Source organism: Uranotaenia lowii, chromosome 3, assembly GCF_029784155.1.
Source record: "Uranotaenia lowii strain MFRU-FL chromosome 3, ASM2978415v1, whole genome shotgun sequence".
Lineage (NCBI taxonomy): Eukaryota > Metazoa > Arthropoda > Insecta > Diptera > Culicidae > Uranotaenia > Uranotaenia lowii.
Genome location: NC_073693.1, coordinates 201,342,508 through 201,363,577, shown reverse-complemented (window position 1 = coordinate 201,363,577; position 21,070 = coordinate 201,342,508). Strand labels below are relative to the sequence as shown.

The window sequence follows — 21,070 nt, the reverse complement described above, 5'->3', positions numbered from 1 at the left end:
ACAATAAGTTTTTAGTAGCCATTGAAGTTGACGGTACACGAGCAAATACAAGTTCCCTCATATTTTTTCTAAAAACATCAAATTTTACAATTTTGAGCAGAGATTTCGTCAAAAATAAATAGTAACTTCAAAAACGTTGATAAAAATGATTTCTAATCACAAATTTTGCCAAAAACGTTAAATTTTGAAGAGAATTTGAAAATTAACAATTAAGATTGTCTAAAATTAGCTCTTAAATTAACTGTAAATACTGTAGAAAACAAACAAAAGATTGGTTCTTCGCGCTCTGCCTGGCTTCGCTGTTTTTGATACTTCGCGATTTCTGTTTTGATTCCTTCACCCAAAATAATTAAGAAATTTATGGGCGATGGGCTCGCTCGCAATCCCGGTATACGATTTCTCGTGTGTTAAACAGAGAGAGCATTAGCCTTCACTCCAATTTCACTCCGATTAGCTGTCATTCTTATGGAAATCTGTGTGAGAGTAAAGAGCAAGCTTTTTTCTTTTAGCAGGCCCAATCCCAATTCTACGGGATTTTTTACGTAAACTAAGATGTTGTTGCATCATATCGATTCTACGTGTGCCTGTAGTAACTCCTTTACTTCTACGTAACTAGCGCATGAATTTCACGTAAAGTTTAAGTGAATTCATTTCTTTTCATATTTCTAGAGCGTGCTGTTGTGAATTCTTATTAGAAAAGGGAATTGACATTCAGTTGATTTTCTTAGCTGTTGTGAAGGAAAGCAGATTTTTTAATCGTTCTCAATCTTCTCTTGAAGAGAAAATGCATGCCAAGGAGAATTTCATTGGATTTAACTTGATCTCCTGGTAAGTGCTAATGATGCAAAATTATATTTTTTTAAATGTTTTGTTTTATCTTCATCCGTTTCAACACTCGTTCTTTGGGGCCGTCCATTAATGATGTTTCGCAAACTTTAGAAAAAAATAGGCCCCCTTTTCCCCCCTTGTCACATATTGTCACAACTTCCGTCACCCCCCCCCCTTTTTGTATTACGTCACGTTTTGATAACCCCAACCCCACCCCCCCCCGTGCCCCCGGGATACAATTTTCAACTCTATAGAAATTTGATTAAAAATGTATCTTTATTTTAAATTCATCATTTTTATTCAAAGAAAAAAAGTTACCAACTTTTAACAAGCCTTCAGTCATAGCTTGAAACACATTTCAATCATTAGTAAAAAGATTATGTTGATGACTTTCCATATCAATGACCGGGAAAGTCGACGATGTCTGAGAAACCATTCAAATTTAGTCCCTCTACTTCTATCAATTCGCAATCCAAATCTTCTCCACAGGTTAGAATAACCTTCCTGTTCACGTTTTGCCACAATTTAAGGGAGGGGGACTTTCCTAAGTGTTGCAGCCGAGGATGAACTCGTATAAAAAAAGTATTGCAGTGGAAGTGTTCTTGTGAACTTTCTTATGCTCATAAAGTTTACGTATTATAATTTTATTGAATTTAGGATAAGTTATTTGTAACAATATGTGATGTCACGTTCAAGCAGATTCCCCTTCTACCATGTTACAAATTGTCACAAAAATCAAAATCCCTTCTCCCCCCTAACGCGTGACATACCGTGGTTGAATTAAAAGGAATCTTTCGATTGCTTTGATTCAGTTGAATCATTCAACCAAGTAGGCTCATACCACAACAGAGCGTGACATCATTTATGGACGGCCCCTTTTTTAGAAGTCCTACCGTACACGCAAAATAATTTAACAATTGAAAATACGGGATTTTTCACGCAAAATAAGATTCTGCTGCATAATATCGATTCACAGCACAGTGTATAAAGGAAGCCCTGGCATTAAATACTTAACTGCTACTTATAACGCATGAATTTCACGTAAAATCTAAGTGGATGATTAATATCCGCTTTGTTTCATTTGTCTCAATGTATTTTCTTATTTAAAAAAGGAGTTGTCAGCCAGCTGATTTCGATAGGTGTTGTTAATTTTTTGTGTCTGATGATTACAAAAATAGAAGTTTTTAAACCTTTTTCGGGAAAACGAATTACGAATTGTAACTTTATTAGATTCAACTTTGTCTTCTTGGTAAGTGATAATATGATGCTTATGATCAAGATTCACAAAAAAACAAATATATATACAAAGATTTACAAAAATAAAAATACGAAAGAAAAATCAACCTTAATTTTATTCGGGTATTTGAAACATTCCCCGTAGCGTTCATGGCCACATCGCGTTGAACTTACTTGAAATTCACGTAGATTGTAAGTGCGCTCCATGAAGCACAAATCGTTATAGGTACGCGTTTACGTATTGATTTCGTAGCATATACGTGAAAATCAATTGGATAAAAATTATGTAGTTTTTCACGTAGCCGCTACGTGCAGATTATTTTGGGTGTTATTTTCCATTTCTACACGCTGAGGAAACGAAGCAAACATTTGGGTCATTATTTAATTCTCATTCACAAGTTTTTAGCAACAGTTCTCATTTCAATTTTGGGATAAAAATAAATTTAAAAAGGAAATTAGTTGTAAGGAAATTAAATGTTTTTAGTATCCAATAATGAAAAATCAACAATTTTTTTATTAATCCCGCTGAAAACAGAAACATTGGAATAACTGGATTTAAACTGAAAAGTTTAACTATCCGACGTTAATTTTATTCCTCGAAAATGTGTTGAAAAAAGGGTTTGAAAAACATGTTGAAACATTTTAATAAATAAACCTCCTTTTCGAAATTTCTAAGAATTTTCAAATTCCTGTTCATTCCCGGAGAGATTACCATGAAGAAACCAAAACATGCGCTAAATTTAGTTCTTAAAATGGGACTTGGTTATTTGCTATCATCAAACTGAGTTTTGAGTTAAATTTCTTGACCGTGCAGCTATACGAAAAATTTCGCCCCCGATTTCTCGTTCGTAAAATTTTGTAAACAGGACGTGCGAACTGTCACCGAAAAAAGGGAATTACGTCATCGTGAATCGACCCATAAAGATGTATTCTCTACAATCATTTCAATCGAAAACAGAATGTAGTTTTGAGTTTAATGAAGAAAGTTCAATTCAATCATTCAACAATATATTTCCCACCTTTCAAGATTTATTTGTTCTCCAGATACCTATTGATGTTGTTTTAAGAAAAAATATAAAAACAATCTATTCTGATAAATAGTCATTGAACGTGTGCATTGTTTTCTTGCCGAAAACCCATTTTTATTTATAAAAAATATGTTATTTTGATGCGGTTCCTTTCAACATGGAATTTTCAGCATGGTTTTTCCAGAAAGCAACAATATATTGTAGATTATTTCACCGCAACTTTCTTCATTCGATAGAAATGCTCCTAAATGATCTTTATTACCGCACGCAAAATAAAGTTAAAGTTATTTCTACGATATTTTTCGCGTGAACTAAGATTTGGTTGCATCACATTGATTCTACGTATAGCTTGAAGTAACCACAGTGTGTCTAGTATGAACTGGTAGTTACTACTTATATTCCACATAATGTTCTCATGAATTTCATGTAAAATCTAAGTGGATGACTTTAAATCCGTCTCGAGTATTTTTTTTTAATTCTTTAAGGAAAAGGTTTTCGCATCTGTCAGCTGGCATTGTTTACTTTTGTATTTTTTGAGAAAATTGTGTTTCGTTTTCGCTATTTTCGTGGTTTTCTTGGGTACTTGTTCTGCAGTGGTTTTGAAACATACCTGAAAAAAATGATTTTTTCACCGGTTGGAAAGCAGGAAGATTAGAAAAGTTACAGCTAATTAAAAAGAATAATATCGGTACACCAATAGCAGACTCCAGAGCAATCGAAAATCTACAAATTACTTTTATTCTGGTGAGTTTATTTCAAAATATCTTTTCAAAAAATACGAACGATTTTCTTTTGCTTCAAATTTTGATAGAAATTGTTCTGGAGGCAAGTTTCCTTCCGTTGAACTAATGGCACGACGGAAGTCATTCGTAAAACTATTGCGGATTTATTCGATAATGGCAATAAAACTAGTTCTTGATTGATCCGGGCCAAGTAAATTATTAAGCATTAAGATAAGGGTTTTTTTTTAATTATGTGACAATTTGCGTCGGGGGTCTTCAGTTCTTCCCCAAAATTGAAAATTGGGTCCATTTTTTAAGACTTAAAAATACTGTTTTTTCAGACTTCTAACATTTTGATTTTACGAGTAAGATTTGGTTAGATTTTTTTCATAGCTCTTGAAGGAAATGTTGGCCCACTTTGGTACCTTCGGATAAAAGTTGCATCATAAGTTGGGCTATAAAATGGATTTTTTTTGCAGAATATTCGGTGATGCAGACAATAGTTTTAGACACCAGCTTATTTACAATATTTGTAGAAATTGGATCTCAGAGAATCATCATGGATTTTATCTGGGAAGCTGATAAAATTTCAATGCATTTTCATGTGCAATTTTATGATTTCCGTTGAAAAATAACAGAGTTATGAAGCAATGAAATATGGTTTTATTTTATTTAAAAAAAAATTTAACCGAATCTTACTCGAAAGAAAATGTTAGAAATCTGAACAAATACATGTGTTTTTAATTCGTAAAAATGAGTCGAATTTTCAATTTTGGGGAAAATCTGAAGACCCCCGGCGCAAACTCGTCATATTATAAAAAAAAAATCCCCATATTTCGTTGCAGCGAATGTGCTACCCACATGTGCACAGCTCAAATGCTATTTACTTAATCAGGAAAATATACTCTACAAAATGGAACACATCACATCGGTAACTCAAAGATTCCAATTGGTAAAATTTCAAAAGTTGGAATTTGATTTATAAAATGCCGAATATCGGTGTTTTTTCGGCATCGATCTCTTTGCAGTCCTTTATGTATTAACAGTGAAATACCGTCGAGTGTAAAGGGAACTACATCACTCTTTCAAAAAAGGTCACCGGGAAACGAAGCACATCAATTACGATTTCAAACACCAATCCGAACCATTTGAAGAAGGTAAATAGTAAAAATGTGTAGTGAAAAGAGTAAACGAAGTGCGATTTACAACAATCATAGAACAAATAAAAAATCAAACCTATCCTTCTAGTTATTCTTGTTTGGCTATTATTTCAAATGTAATCCTAACTTATTTACATTTGAGGCGCTTAGGATCAGAGGGGTGCAAGTGCCGAAATGATGATTTCGAGAAAACGGGCCTCAAAGTTTTTTTTCTAAATCAAAATTATCGAATCAATTTTTCTACTAAATTTTCGATGGAGTGTGTCTCATGAGGTCTAAAATGAACGATTCTGGAAGAAAAACCAAAGTTTTTGCGATATTTCCCAAGCAACCAAAAGTCACATATTTACTTGAAAGAAGGCATTGAAAGTTACATATTGGCTGACAAAGAGAATCAAATGCCATATTCCCTTTAGTGAACTTTATGTACTCATTGATGAACTTGAAAGTTGCAAAAGTGATTAATATGTACGTTGTATGTGACTTGTTTTGCCCAATTCCCATTAGTGAACTATATGTGCTCATTAACGAACTTGAAAGTTGAAAAAGTGATCTATACGTACGTTATACGGGACTTAAGCCACATAAAAAGCATAAAAGTGCTCAATACAGGATTTGGTAAGTCACATAAAGGGCACAAAAGTGCTCAAACGGGATTTGATAAGTCACAAAAAGAGCATTGATGTGCTTTCAAAATCAAATCACCTCTTCGAGTTTTAGTTTCAGTTAGAACAACATCTAGGCGTGGTCTCGTGGTAGCGTGTTCGATTCTCACCACGAAGGTCGGGGTTCGATCCCCAAGCCGGGCAAGTTTTTTTCAATAAGTAGTTATGTACTTGAGTGACCATTCTGATGCGATATGTGTAGGAAATGTAGGAAAGAAGCAATTGAGCAATTTGTCGAGTTTGAAATCCGGCGCATGGCATCATGGCGGCACCGGTACAGAACACAGTAAATAATCAAGAGAAGGTGATATGAACCGAAGCCAACGGTTCGGTTGAGATAGAGAGAAATTTTTTTGCTCACTTTGCGATTTTTTGGAAGCTGAATTAAGAGGCCGCTGGAAGCTGAATAAAAGGTCATTAAGACTTTTTTGGGACTTGAAAGTATCAATAAGAACTTAAATTTTGAGCTGCATAGAACGTACTTCATGTCAATGATGGGGTTGAGTAAGCGTTTTTGTACCTGTTTTATGGGACTTTTGGTTGCTTGGGTTATGTTAAAACGGCGAACTACTTTTATTGATATTTTTCACTTGCACCCTTCTGATCCCAATAATGACACTTGCACCCTTCTGACTCCAAACAATATGATAGCATCCTTTTGGAACCTGTATGTAACGAGTATTTTCAGTATGATACTAGATGTTTTGTTTTTGTTCACACATTTAATTTTCTGCGTTTTCGGGCTTCAAATTTCTATACAACTCATAATGAACGAGGTTTGCGAGTTCCACTATCCTAATTCCCAGAATTTGTTGAAAACTTTCAATCTCTCTTTTTCCTTAATGGATACACAAGAATACCTGCATATGTGTTCATTCATTGGAATTAACTGTTTAGCTGGTCGCTTTTTCCGGTAGAACCAACGTACGCTTCCCCTTGGTTTCGTAGCTTTTTTCGCAAGATGAGTTTCCAGACTGCCTGATTTCGTTGGCGTTTTGGGGTCTTGATGAATGGCCAGTTGACTCTCCAGGAATGGACTCATTCTCGCTAGCAACTGCAGCAGCAGCAACTTCTGATTATCCAGAAGAACCGTGGATGTTTAATTTTTCCTTTTTTGTCTAATTATACCAGGCCTCTTTCCTAAACAGTTATGTAAATATTCCTTAAAAGACTTTATGTAATTTTTTATAAACTACCTGTCGCAACGACTCATCTGAACTTTTCGAAGTTTCATTTTGTTCCGTGGGATAGCATGTGACATCATGATCAGAGCCTGCCAAAAACTCTGAATCCTCTGAGCTTACATCCGAGAGATTTTTCTTAGATATATTTGCCAAAAAATTATTGTTAAGTGCGTTTTGTGTTTGCCTTTTATCCCTATTAGCATTGGTTAAATTTGCCATAAAAAAATATTTTAGTATTTTTTGTATACATAACAATGAGATGTTTATGCCGACGAAGTTACACCTGAATCTATTTTCATCACTTCTCTATCTGAGGACTTTGGATTATCCTGATCAGAACCAGTAGAAAATCCTAGTCGGAGCTAGATGATGTTGTTTTCAACTGACAAAAATGTATACGTTCTAATGAAATCAGCCTAAATGTATAATCCTTTGGTGTCAGAAGGGTGCAAGTGCACTTGCACCCTTCTGACACCAAACGAAACAGGATTTTCATTGACACGTTTTTTTATAAATAGCTTAAAAATATCGAAATAATTTTTCTTTTGACCTGTGTCTTCTACAGAATGTTAATCTATACTTTAACTATCCAAAAAACAGTTTATCTCAGTTTTGATAAAAAATCACTTGCACCCCTCTGATCCTAAGTGCCTCATTTGATATAAATAAACATTTTTTTTTGTAATTTCATCATTTGAAACGGCTCAGGCCTTTAAGTTTGACGGTGCCAATCTATTTTACAATGATGTTAGTTAAAAAAGAGAACAGAAAAGAAAAGTTGCTGCAGACGAAGATCGATAGCGTTTAGAAAAAGATGAATTTCGGACATATAGCCAAGGTCCATCGCAGCCAACACATCTCTAAAATAAATGAACAGTAGCATTCATCATCACATCGCGTTGAACTCACTGAAAATTCCCCTAAGATGTAGGTGACTTTCATAAAGCATCAATTCTTATAGGGCCGCGTTTTCAAATTCTTTTAGCAACATCTACGTGAAAATCAACCGTAAATTTTGTGTTGCCAAAATCGAATGTTGCCAAAATCGAATGTTGTCTCAATTATATTAGTTTTAAGCAGTCAAAAATGAAAAAAATATTTTTTTACTGTTTAAAACAAATAAAATAAGGCCAAACTAAAAAAATTAATGCAAATATTATTTAAAATTAATTTTAATTAATTTGAAATAAAAATAAAAAAAAATATAAAAAACGTCTTTATTGGATGTTGCCAAAAACGGTGATATTGATGATATGATATTGATTTTTTCCCTAAGCTTTCCACAATCTCTTATATCAAAATAGAAATCCTCGGAACGCCTGGCGGCCAATAAGTAGAACGAGCAGCGAGATTGGTTTCACTTTCCTAGCCAATCCTACCGTAAAACGTCATCTGCATAAACGTCTCAATTATGATCTATTTTTAGTCGGTACGATACTTTCGCTATGAAGTCATTATGCAGGTTCAATAAAAATGTACTTATATCTACACTTGCACTTTCTACTGCTGCAGAATATGAATTCTTCACTTAACACCTCTCTGTGATTAAATGCGACTTATTTACAGACTACTTGTGGTATAAGCGACATGTTTCCTTGCCATAGATTAGGTCGATGAATGTTTAATTTCCTCGATCGCATTGATGATTCTTCAACAATAGTCACAAAGACGGCAGTTGCTAGAAGAGCATTCAAGACGGTTACCTGTCCTCGCATTATCATCAATGGATCTTTCAATTATTCAAACCAACCAAAGCATCACATTAACCAGCATTAAACCTTCCGGGATGATTACATAAAATTAGCATATTGTTTGTGTTCACTTATCGAGACTAAACTGTGCTATTGAAAGAGCAAAACAAAAAAAAAGACAGGAAAGCAACAAAATAAAACTACTGTGACCATCGCGATTTCTTGGGATCTGCGCCGACGGCTTTTTCCAAAGAATGATTTGTACCTTTTCCTCGTTGATCGGGCGGCGTCTTTCGAAGCTCCTACCTACCAACTTGACACGAGGCTAGTCGAATAAGATTCTTTGCACTTTGTTTCCAGTTGCTTGGTGCTGCTTCTGCTAATGTGCCATGTCCGTCCAATAACGAGAATTGCTTTGCAAATGAGGATTTGGTTTTCTGATTGCTTGTTTATTTTTGTTGGCGATCAACATCGTGTATCTAATTGTATCAAATAGTTATTTTCTTCACTTTTTTTTATGCAATTTCTGTCAATTAGACACGAATTCCACAAGGTGGTAAAATCAAAATAAAAATTCTCGTCACATTTCCAGCTCTTTCATAATTGAATATTGAACAGTAAGGCAGTAACATAAACATTTACGTGAACAAATATGCCATATCTTTAGACCACTGTCAACACCACCACATACCACTGTTCTCATAATTTCTCACATTTTTAGGAAATTGTAGAAGTCAACTTTGCCACGGTTATTGATTTTTTTCAAAAATCAGAGAATCTTGCAAAAATTGATGATAGAATTTTTTTACTAAACTATTAGCTAAGAAGGAAGGTACTAGGGTCGGAACAGTTTAAACCGCATCACGGTATTTTCTAAAAACGTATTTGGCCTTGAGACAACCTTAAGTTTTTCAGAAACGCGTCAGGCCTTTTGAAAATCTTCAGTTTTTAAAGGGTGTCAGGCCTTTAGAAGACCGTCAGGCCATTAAAATGTCTTCAATCATTCAGAATATTATTATGCCCTAAGAAAACCTTCAGGCTTTCAGAAGTTTGTAAGACGTTAAGAAGGTTATTGTACCTAGCAGATGTTGTCAGGATTGCAGAAGTTCGTCCAGCACTCAGGCCGTCAGATCTTCAGAAGGTCATCATGCCATAAGAAAGGCTTTCAGAAGTTTGCAGACAATAACCCTTTTTAATACTGAGCTTAATCGTAAAATAAGCAAAGGTTTACAAAAGACCTTGTTTAAAAAACAGGAATTAAAAAGGATCGAGGCCGTTTTGACTTCCGGTTGTCTGTACTTCAGAAGTTTATCAGTCTTTATAAAGTCGTATAGCAACCGAATTGAAAAACACACTTAAGATAATTTGGAAATCAAATAAACGGGATTTTTATGGTAATTTCATGTGAAGTCTAATGGATGGCTTAAAATCCGTTTGATTAATTTCTTCAGCGTGTGGCTGCAAATTCTTATAAGGAAAGGAGCTGGCCTCAGTAAGTTAAGTCTGTTCAAGATGTGAAAAATTGTGTTAAACGTTTAGTTTTTTATTTGATTATTTCAAGATTTTTTTACGGATACCTGGAGCAGTACCTATCGAAATACTGTTGCTAAAATTTTCACACTCTTTATGATTGAAAGAAAAGGGTAGGAGAAAAGTTCAAAAACGCCCCATGTGTCCATGTAACGCCCCATTGTAAAAATAAAAAAGTTTAGGTTTTTTATCATTTCGATCTAATTTTTAAAACTTTATTTTTCGGGGATTTTCATCCGGTTGAATGATTCATCCCGTTAATTTTTAAAACACTTTTACTAAGGTGTCACCAAGCAGATAAAATTGAATAAGACAATATTTTCTGACACATTCAAAGAGGAGAATGTAAACATTGATTTTATGCTAAAAAGTCATACTGAACTCGCTAAGATATGCTTTTTACGGGTTTGTTTTACCACGGCCCATGCGCTCGTTACAACGCGCCAATCGTAATATGCTGAAAAAAGCATTAATTTTTCAAAACGGCCAATTTTCAATGAAAATGAACAAAAAGTTAAAACCCTAATTATGAGCGTTATTTGAGCCCAAAAAAAATCTACTTTTCATTGAATTAAAACTTTTATTAGTCCATTTTGATGTTCGTTTCAGTAAAGTGTCTGTAAGTATTGGTGTGTTCTCGGTCTTTGGCTGCTTTCGGGTGCGTTTGGCTGCTAGGCGCGTTTTGAATACACAGCGGCGCGTATTTGCAACACAGTTTTGGAAATAAATTATAAGCATAATAGGCATAATAGGCATAATGAGCACTCCTTTTTTCTACAAAAGTGCGTATTCTCTTAAACAAATTTTCATGAGGATTTGTTTTGTACTACCAATAGTATTAATTTTTCACCAAAAAAGAAATATCCTTTTCATCTTTACAGAAATATTAAATAATAACCAGCTAGGTTCTCAAGGGACGAAAAAATTAAAATTTTTGAGCACCATCAAATAAGCTTTTATGATCTGTAAACCTTCTTGATCTGAAATGTATGCACTGCAACATGATTTACACATTGTTTCTCAATTTTGATCGTTATAAAATTTTTAATTTTTCACTTTAATAAATTTTAAAACGCGTTTTTACTTAAATTTGTTGACTCGAGGCAAACAGAGCACTATCAATAAGGGCAAGATGAGCGTTTATTCTAGCAGCGAATTCAACTCGATGATCAACTGAATAATAGAGCTACAGCTTGACATGTTTCATCTGACGATTTGGTCTATTGGTAAGGTGTCGGAGAGGTAATCAAAAGACTCGAGTTCGATTCCTGTTCGAGGTGATTTTTTTCATATTCCATTCATGATTGATCTTTTAATTGTTACATTATACAGCTAGTAGCATCATCCGCCAAAAAAAGCACCAGAAAAATAATGTATGAGCATGTGTTAATTGTTTGAATTCTACAAACAGATCTAGATTAGTTTGTTATTGTTTTGTTTGATAGATTTATCCTCACCGTGTGGTGCAAAATGCATCGATCATGAATGGTAAATGAAAAAAAAATCACCTTGACCAGGAATCGAACTCGAGTCTACTGATAACCTCTCCGACACCTTACCAATAGGCCAAATCGTCAGATGAAACAAGTCAAGCTGTAGCTCTATAATTCAGTTGACTTTATCGAGTCAAATTTGCTGCTAGATTCCCCGGCAGAAAACGCTCATCGTGCCCCGATGAAAGTTGCTTACACTGCCCCAGGGGGGTTCTCATTATGCCCCTAAAATGACTGGTTTTCAGCTTTCGGCAAAAAATTTTAAAATGCATTTTTAAACGTATTTATTTATTTTTTCAAGTTTCATCCAATTAGGCAATAGACTATTTGAGTGCTGAACACGAAACAATTATGTAATTCACATATTGTAGCTGTTCTCTATGGTTAAATAAGCGTTTTCCTTAAAGTGGCTATTATGCCCTTATCTCCCCTACGGAAAACTGAGCAAAATCAATTCGCGTTAATTAAAACCTTAGTACACTTTCTATGAATAACTTTTGCTGATACGTGTAAGTTCGGCTATACAATTTAAGATTTTTTTTAATAGTTATTTAAATGTCCCGCTTTTTTCGACTGTGTCCCGCTTTTTTGCCGTTAAATGTCCCTCTATACTACAAACTAAACACAATACTTCCGGTAACTAAACGTTACTTAATTTATAAAATTTGGTCCAGTGGATTTTTCGAACATAGAATTAGTTTCATCTAACCTTCTACTGAGTACGAGCCTCGAATTTTTTTTCACATTTTTCAGCTCAATTTAGTACCGCAAAAGATTTCAAACAATTTTAATGCATCAAAACTTGAACAAGCTATTAAAAAAAATCTCATTTCTAACAAAATTAATAAAAACACCATTTTGTTTTTTGGCATAAATTGCTTAAGTTGCAGGTCAATACACTTTATTATTTATTTATTTATTTACATAGTATTCCGTCTCACGACATAACTTGACGAACATAATTCCTAAAATTCACTCGGTCCATGGCAATCGTTCTCCAATTTCTCGCACCCCACGTTCGAAAGATCACGCTCCACTTGGTCTAACTACCTCGCTCGTTACAATTATGTCCATTGACAGTTAATTAATAAATTAATTCATTTGTAGTGTTAGATGTATGTATATCGTAAACTTCTGATTACATTGTAAAGATATTCCGGTCCCAGTACAGTGATAAAAAAAATTAGGAACAATCAAGAATTGTTAACTTCAGTTGGTAGAATGTTCTAGATCGTACGAAATTTGTTTATAAACAGTTCCAATATTTGAAAAGATCTACTTGAGCAAATAAATATCAGCTGGCTAATCCGTTTTGACTGTTTACTATTAAACCTGCCCCATTCGACCGGCTGCACTGATTGGATTACACAGAAAAAAATATTTTCTGTAAAATTACAGTAAATGTCCTGTAACAAAAAGGAGCAGGACATTTACCGTAATTTTACAGATCGAGGACATGCAATTCACAGGCAAGTTTAAAATTACAGGCCTGTAATTACAGGCGACCTGTAATTGCAAGCAAACTGTAATTACAAGCGGCCTGTAATTTCAGCGACCAGTAAAATAATCTGTACGTAATTTTATTGTTTTTATTCATTATAATAGAATGAAATAGCATAATTGAATTAAACAAATTGTATTCGTATACACATTATTTATTAATTACAATAACAATACATCAAAGAATAATTTTCGAACCATGTTTTAATGGCTTTTTTTACCTTAGCCGTGAAGGGCACAATCGACACAGATTGTTCGGTGCGTTTTCTGCGACACAATGTTGCTAAAATCCGGGGAAAACCCCCGGAGAATCAGCCGAAACGACCTCATCGTCGTCGTCGCCAATCGAATCATCTCCATCGGTGCCGCTACTGTCGTCGATCTTTTGCCACCTTTTGCGTCTTTATCCGATTGCTCGATTTAATCCAAATCTCACACGGACCCATCCGGCTCAGGTCTAGCTGTTACTGATCCGGTTTGTTTTCCTTGAGTTGGTTGTGATATTTTATCAGCAAAATCTGGAAAAGAAATGAAATCTGTAGTAGAAGCTTTATTCTAAGATTCACACAGATTAAAAAAAAATGTAATATTTTGCACGGAAATAAAATACAAGAATTAATAATTAAAACAACAAACAAATTAAAATTGTTGCAAGAAATTTTGAACCGTTCAAGAATTTTAGTGACATGAACAGTGCTATTTTAACAAAAAGGCATTTTGCTTTATCTCTTTTTATTTGTATCTTTTACTTTGTTCCCTTTCTATGATCTCTTTTGAAATGTCATCTTGTGTTTATTTACATTGCGCAGTGAAATTCCAGAAAAGTTCGACTTTAGGTGCTATAAAGAATCAGAGAAATCGGAAGCGGCAAACCAGACAGATAAAAAACTTCCCGAGCAGCAGTCAGCAGTGACATGGACACCTTCAACATGCCCTCGCTAACGACGAAAGCTGCGTTCGCCGATACAACGACACCCATTCGGACTGGCCAACCTACAGGGTTTCCCTCCCGGTGAGATTTTAGATCTTATGGTTCAGCATCAGTTCAAAATGTTCGCCCCCGCTGCATACAGTTCCAGGAAACTCAAGGAAGTCTTAAACTCGAGAAACAACTGTATGGTTCGGGCTCGTTATCATTGATTACGACATCGTGAACCAAATTGTTATCTCTGATCCCATATTTCAAAATTGTGAACAGTTTTCAACTTTAACTTTCTTTACCGAATCATTTTATCCTCTCTCTTTTATAACACGAGCTTGTTGAATTTTCATTTCGTATTTTATGCCGTTGTATGATAGGGATAACAATACGGGATCTTTTTCGGGCAATTTGTAAATTAGGCATGCAGCTGAGATGTGAACTTTTTATGATGAGAATGTATTCGCGTCTGGTTCGTACTCCAATACTTTTCCTATATCATCAGGATATTTTCCAGGAGTAATCTTTGAGTGGTACGCTTTTGTTGGTTCAGGGTGAGTAAAAAATATTAGCTTCAATCGTTTCTAAGTAGTTGTTTATTCAATCTAACCACTATACGTTGATATCTAGTCGGAAAAACTTTATTTATCAAATAACAAAACCATTAAACTTTTAAAATGTTGTATTGCTAAAAAATCTTCAGAGAGTTTGTTAAATACGAATAGCTTATGCTCCTGGAATTAGTTTTTGAGAAACATTACACGACGTCTTTCTCAGTATGTAATTTCAAAACTGAAGTCTGTTATATTTTAATATTACTATATATTTTTATTGTTTTGACAAACGATTGAAATACAATAAGCAGGACAAATCTTGAAAAATAATAATTTAAAAAACATTTTGAGGAACTAAACTGGAATGTGTTTGAAAATAGATCAGAATAGTGTATGTCACTAACTCAAAATGTACCCTCAATCAACAGAAAAACTCATACCTAATAAAATTGTACTCACCGAGCTTTATCAATTAAGCCATCGGAATCCATCCACAGGCATTCAAAAAGAGAGCAGTTTTGCCAATCCTCGTCTCTACCATCAGTTCCTCTTTGTATAGTGGATTGGTCTTAAATTGGCCTGAAATCTGAAATTATGAAATAAAATTTCTTACAAATACAAAAACAAATCAGATTGCTTAAAGCATCAGACATCTGAGAAATATTGTACGCAAAATGCTCTCGATGTCTACGAAACGTCATGAAATTGATTTTTTTGAGCGATTTAATTTAAAAGAACTTACCAAGTATAACCTTTTTTTTTTCTTCGAAGAAAAACAAAAAACCTGCAGTCTAAAAAGTTGGCCGCTTATTACTGGAATTCACGCGATCTGATGTCTGCGAAAAGATGCTAACGGAAAGTAATGTAAACTGCATTCACTAACACTTGCCACAATCACTAGAATTTTACAGTCCTAAAATTCAAACCAGCCTGTAAATAATGTGCTCACTTAAAAATAATGCTTCCACCTGTAAAGCTACAGTACATGTCCTGCTCCTTTTTGTTACAGGACATTTGCTGTAATATCAAATGATTTATCATTTACTTTTCAACCAATCAAATGAAAATTACGTGATTTCGAAATTACAGGTTGAATTATTTTAAAGGTAACCATTTTCAATGACACGTAATTGTCCATATTTTTTTCTGTGTATGTTCATAAATTCCCAGCTTCTATTACACAGAAAAAATTATTTTCTGTAAAATTACAGTAAATGTCCTGTAACAAAAAGGAGCAGGACATTTACCGTAATTTTACAGGTCGAGGACATGCAATTCACAGGCAAGTTAAAAATTACAGGCCTGTAATTGCAGGCGACCTGTAATTGCAAGCAAACTGTAATTACAAGCGACCTGTAATTTCAGCGACCAGTAAAATAATCTGCACTTAATATTATTGTTTTGATTCATTATAATAGAGTGAAATACCATATTTGAATAAAACAAATTGTATTCGTATACACATTATTTATTAATTACAATAACAATACATGAAAGAATAATTTTCGAACCATGTTTTAATGCCTTTTTTTTAACCTTAGCCGTAAAGGGCACAATGGACATAGATTTTTCGGTGCGTTTTCTGCGACACAAAGTTGCGAAAATCCGGGGAAAACCCCCGGAGAATCAGCTGAAACGACCTCATCGTCATCGTCGCCAATCGGATCATCCCTATCGGTGCCGCTACTGTCGTCGATCTTCTGCGTCCTTATCCGATTGCTCGATTCAAGCCAAATATCCCACGGACCCATCCGGCTCAGGCCTAGCTGTAACTGATCCGGTTTGTTTTCCTTGAGTTGGTTGTTATATTTTATCAGCAAAATCTGGAAAAGAAATGCAATCTGTAGTAGAAGCTTTATTCTAAGACTCACAAAAATTTTCTGAGGAGTTTAGCAAAATTTTGCTTAAATTTGACCACACACAAAACTTTCGAGGTTACTTTCATGGTTCAACAAAAGTCATTAATGGTTGAAAAAAATGAGCGTGCGCAATTTCGAATTAAGCAGGAAAAAAGACACTTAGTGTTTTTATTTCGTGTTTACGTGAAAAGTGTAAATAAGTCATTGATCAACCTGTTCCGCGCAGAACCGCCAACCAACAATGTCAGCTTTGCTGATGGGTGCAACCCGATCAATGTATTGTGTTTCTGTTTTATGTTCCCGGCGTTCATCCCAGGCTGCTCCGAAATCCACCTAAACAGGTACGGGTACCACTAAGAATTCTTCCGGTGTGGATGACATTGGGTGTTCCGGCCAAAGATAATGTTGGGATGTACGCCCGAGGAAGAGCTCATAACATCGCTGTAATGGTGCGACTCATCAACTCTTTATACAAAATAGTTGAACCGTTTCGGAATTCCCCGCTCGGAGATTTGGGGTGTTCGATTGATCCGGCATCGTTGCTGCTGCTCACGGAAGTCAAATCAATTCATAGAGAAGAATATTCTGCAGAATTCGCTCGGTAAGTGTAATTTCAACTTAACAACAATTATATTTAACTTAAAATATTTTTTTTATTTCAGCTAACGGGAAGAAAATTGTCCGATGGCACACCACAGGTGAGCGTGCTCTAAAAATTCAAAACGAAAGCAAACATAGTAGGAAGTAGTATAATTCGAGAGTGACGAGCAATATTGATGAATAATTGAAGAAGACTTTACGACTCGCCAGGAAACTCAGTGCCGAAAAAGCGCTGATTACAACCGGAGCTGGTGCCCATACTAGAGTGCTGCTCCTTTGGTGATGATGACAGTTGGGGCAAACCTCAACTTGCAATCAAGAATGGCGTAAGTTTTTAGTTCAGTACCAACTTATTCAGATTTCTCTATAATCATTTCGTTTTTCAGAACGCCATTAGTGAACCTGTAATAAACAGCACCCAGTAAAGAGAACTGGTCTCCAAATTAAAAAAAAAACCTTTTGAACAGGAGGAGGAAGAAAGTGAAGATGAAGAATCGCATCAAGGTTCTAATACTAAACAGCGATTTCAGGTAAAATAATTTCTAACATAAAAAAAAGATTTAAAGTTTAAATTTATTTGTAGAGAAATGAATCCAACTTAGATGAAATTTCAGGGACTAGATTCCTGTAGTAGAATGTTAATACATGGGCCCCGGAGAGGCGCAAGATGTGGGTTCAAGTCTCACCGGGAGACAAGGCGAATTTTTTTCGCATGTTTTTCAACATCAATTTTCCCTTATCTAGTCCCTGAAATTTCATCTAAGTTGGATTCATTTCTCTACAAAAAAGTTTCGCTGACTGAATGTTTGAGTCAAGACCCATCTTTGGGTCACAGTTTAAAAATAGAAAATAAGGCGGTGCCAAACACCGAATTTGGTTGGATATCCAAATACGGCAAACGCATCATTTCTCATCATAACTGACAACCCGTGCAGTATATGAGAAGGCAATGCAAATCTTGCCGTACCTAAAATATCCAAATTTGAGTCCAACTACCGTAAGATGAAAAGATGGGAATAGAAATAGACCAGGAAAAATGATTATGATCACATGGGAGAACTATTCCCTTTATTCCGATAGACATCGACACTCAACCAGTATAATATTCATACGCCAGGTTGGTCTCCTGTAGTAGAATGTTAATACATGGGCCCCGGAGAGGCGCAAGATGTGGGTTCAAGTCTCACCGGGAGACAAGGCGAATTTTTTTCGCATGTTTTTCAACATCAATTTTCCCTTATCTAGTCCCTGAAATTTCATCTAAGTTGGATTCATTTCTCTACAAAAAAGTTTCGCTGACTGAATGTTTGAGTCAAGACCCATCTTTGGGTCACAGTTTAAAAATAGAAAATAAGGCGGTGCCAAACACCGAATTTGGTTGGATATCCAAATACGGCAAACGCATCATTTCTCATCATAACTGACAACCCGTGCAGTATATGAGAAGGCAATGCAAATCTTGCCGTACCTAAAATATCCAAATTTGAGTCCAACTACCGTAAGATGAAAAGATGGGAATAGAAATAGACCAGGAAAAATGATTATGATCACATGGGAGAACTATTCCCTTTATTCCGATAGACATCGACACTCAACCAGTATAATATTCATACGCCAGGTTGGTCTCCTGTAGTAGAATGTTAATACATGGGCCCCGGAGAGGCGCAAGATGTGGGTTCAAGTCTCACCGGGAGACAAGGCGAATTTTTTTCGCATGTTTTTCAACATCAATTTTCCCTTATCTAGTCCCTGAAATTTCATCTAAGTTGGATTCATTTCTCTACAAAAAAGTTTCGCTGACTGAATGTTTGAGTCAAGACCCATCTTTGGGTCACAGTTTAAAAATAGAAAATAAGGCGGTGCCAAACACCGAATTTGGTTGGATATCCAAATACGGCAAACGCATCATTTCTCATCATAACTGACAACCCGTGCAGTATATGAGAAGGCAATGCAAATCTTGCCGTACCTAAAATATCCAAATTTGAGTCCAACTACCGTAAGATGAAAAGATGGGAATAGAAATAGACCAGGAAAAATGATTATGATCACATGGGAGAACTATTCCCTTTATTCCGATAGACATCGACACTCAACCAGTATAATATTCATACGCCAGGTTGGTCTCCTGTAGTAGAATGTTAATACATGGGCCCCGGAGAGGCGCAAGATGTGGGTTCAAGTCTCACCGGGAGACAAGGCGAATTTTTTTCGCATGTTTTTCAACATCAATTTTCCCTTATCTAGTCCCTGAAATTTCATCTAAGTTGGATTCATTTCTCTACAAAAAAGTTTCGCTGACTGAATGTTTGAGTCAAGACCCATCTTTGGGTCACAGTTTAAAAATAGAAAATAAGGCGGTGCCAAACACCGAATTTGGTTGGATATCCAAATACGGCAAACGCATCATTTCTCATCATAACTGACAACCCGTGCAGTATATGAGAAGGCAATGCAAATCTTGCCGTACCTAAAATATCCAAATTTGAGTCCAACTACCGTAAGATGAAAAGATGGGAATAGAAATAGACCAGGAAAAATGATTATGATCACATGGGAGAACTATTCCCTTTATTCCGATAGACATCGACACTCAACCAGTATAATATTCATACGCCAGGTTGGTCTCCTGTAGTAGAATGTTAATACATGGGCCCCGGAGAGGCGCAAGATGTGGGTTCAAGTCTCACCGGGAGACAAGGCGAATTTTTTTTCGCATGTTTTTCAACATCAATTTTCCCTTATCTAGTCCCTGAAATTTCATCTAAGTTGGATTCATTTCTCTACAAAAAAGTTTCGCTGACTGAATGTTTGAGTCAAGACCCATCTTTGGGTCACAGTTTAAAAATAGTTTAAATTTATGACAACATTTTTGTGGAACTTGTTATGAAACCATGTATGTCACCATTTTAGTGGAACTCATATCAAGTAATTTGATATTCGCAAAATTGCGTTTTTCTGCTAAGGTTACATACTTTTGCTATTGCTTTTTTTATCAAAACAGTGTATATAAACAGTGGATATAAATTATCGTGTGTAATGAACATAATTCTGGAGTTTTCACGGGAATCCTAAATTCAAAAAATTAATCTTGAACACGATTTCTTCATTTTGAAATAAAACATAAAAAAAATCAGCATTGTAATCCGGATCTCTAATTTCACATCTGAAACTTAAATCTTCATCTGTAATCTGATTAATGAAATTGATGTCTCAAGCTAAATGAGATCTGTTTCTAGAATCTCAAAATCTGACGCAAAATTTTATATGAAAAATCCTAACTTAATTTTAAATAAAAAATGTGATTATAATCTGCTTTAGGTTTTAATTTTAAGCACTTTTAAGTATTGATGCAACTGATTAGAAATTACAAAAAATAAAAAAAATATATATAATATTTGTAATTACACATATAAACAAATGTTAAATTTTTTTTCAGAATCATCATCGAACCCAAACATTTAAAGCGGGTCAATGAATCGCAATGAATATGCTGACCATATCTTATTTTATTATTCGGTCGGCGCCTTAAACCTGAATCTCCAATTCGGACACGATGAAGAATGGTGCGACGTAAAACGGCAAAGAATAAATTTAAAACAACATCTAAAAAAATCTTATTAATTAAAATTATTATCACAACCCAAAGAAAAAACAGATATAAAATTTACGAAATTTCTATTAATTATTGAGAGAATTTTTTGTTGCTACATTTTTAGCAAACAATGATTTTAATTTACTAAAACATTAGTAAACATTCAGTCAGGACACTTTTTGCTATTTTACTAAAATTTTAGTTTAAAAAATTTGCTAATTTCATTGCTAACTAGCTGGTCAAATTTGAGCAAAATTTTGCTAAATTTCGACCTCGAAAATTTTGTGTGCAGGTAGAAACTAGGTCACTTACTCAAAATGTACCCTTAATCAACAAAAAAAAAACCATAATAAAATTATACTCACCGAGCTTTATCAATTAGGCCATCGGAATCCATCCACATGCATTCAAAAAGAGAGCAATTTTGCCAATCCTCGTCTCTACCATCAGTTCCTCTTTGTATAGTGGGTCTTAAATTGGCCTGAAATCTGAAATTATGAAATAAA

At 34.9% G+C, this 21,070-nt stretch overlaps 1 protein-coding gene and 1 long non-coding RNA gene across 3 annotated transcripts in view; one reads left to right on the top strand and one right to left on the bottom strand.

The window, feature by feature from the left end:
- Positions 1-21,070, bottom strand: part of LOC129758233 (serine proteinase stubble) — a 617,997-nt gene that overhangs the window by 488,346 nt on the left and 108,581 nt on the right. The gene's annotated exons all lie outside the window — the stretch shown is intronic.
- On the top strand, positions 16,696-20,562 carry LOC129758237 (uncharacterized). 2 transcript variants are annotated; one of them, XR_008739921.1, is made up of 3 exons: positions 16,696-16,970; positions 17,032-17,067; positions 20,409-20,562. It is a non-coding gene; the product is annotated as an uncharacterized LOC129758237 (long non-coding RNA). The 2 variants fall into 2 exon arrangements; XR_008739920.1 differs by lacking the exon at positions 20,409-20,562 and adding an exon at positions 17,356-17,493 and having other exon boundaries at positions 17,032-17,295.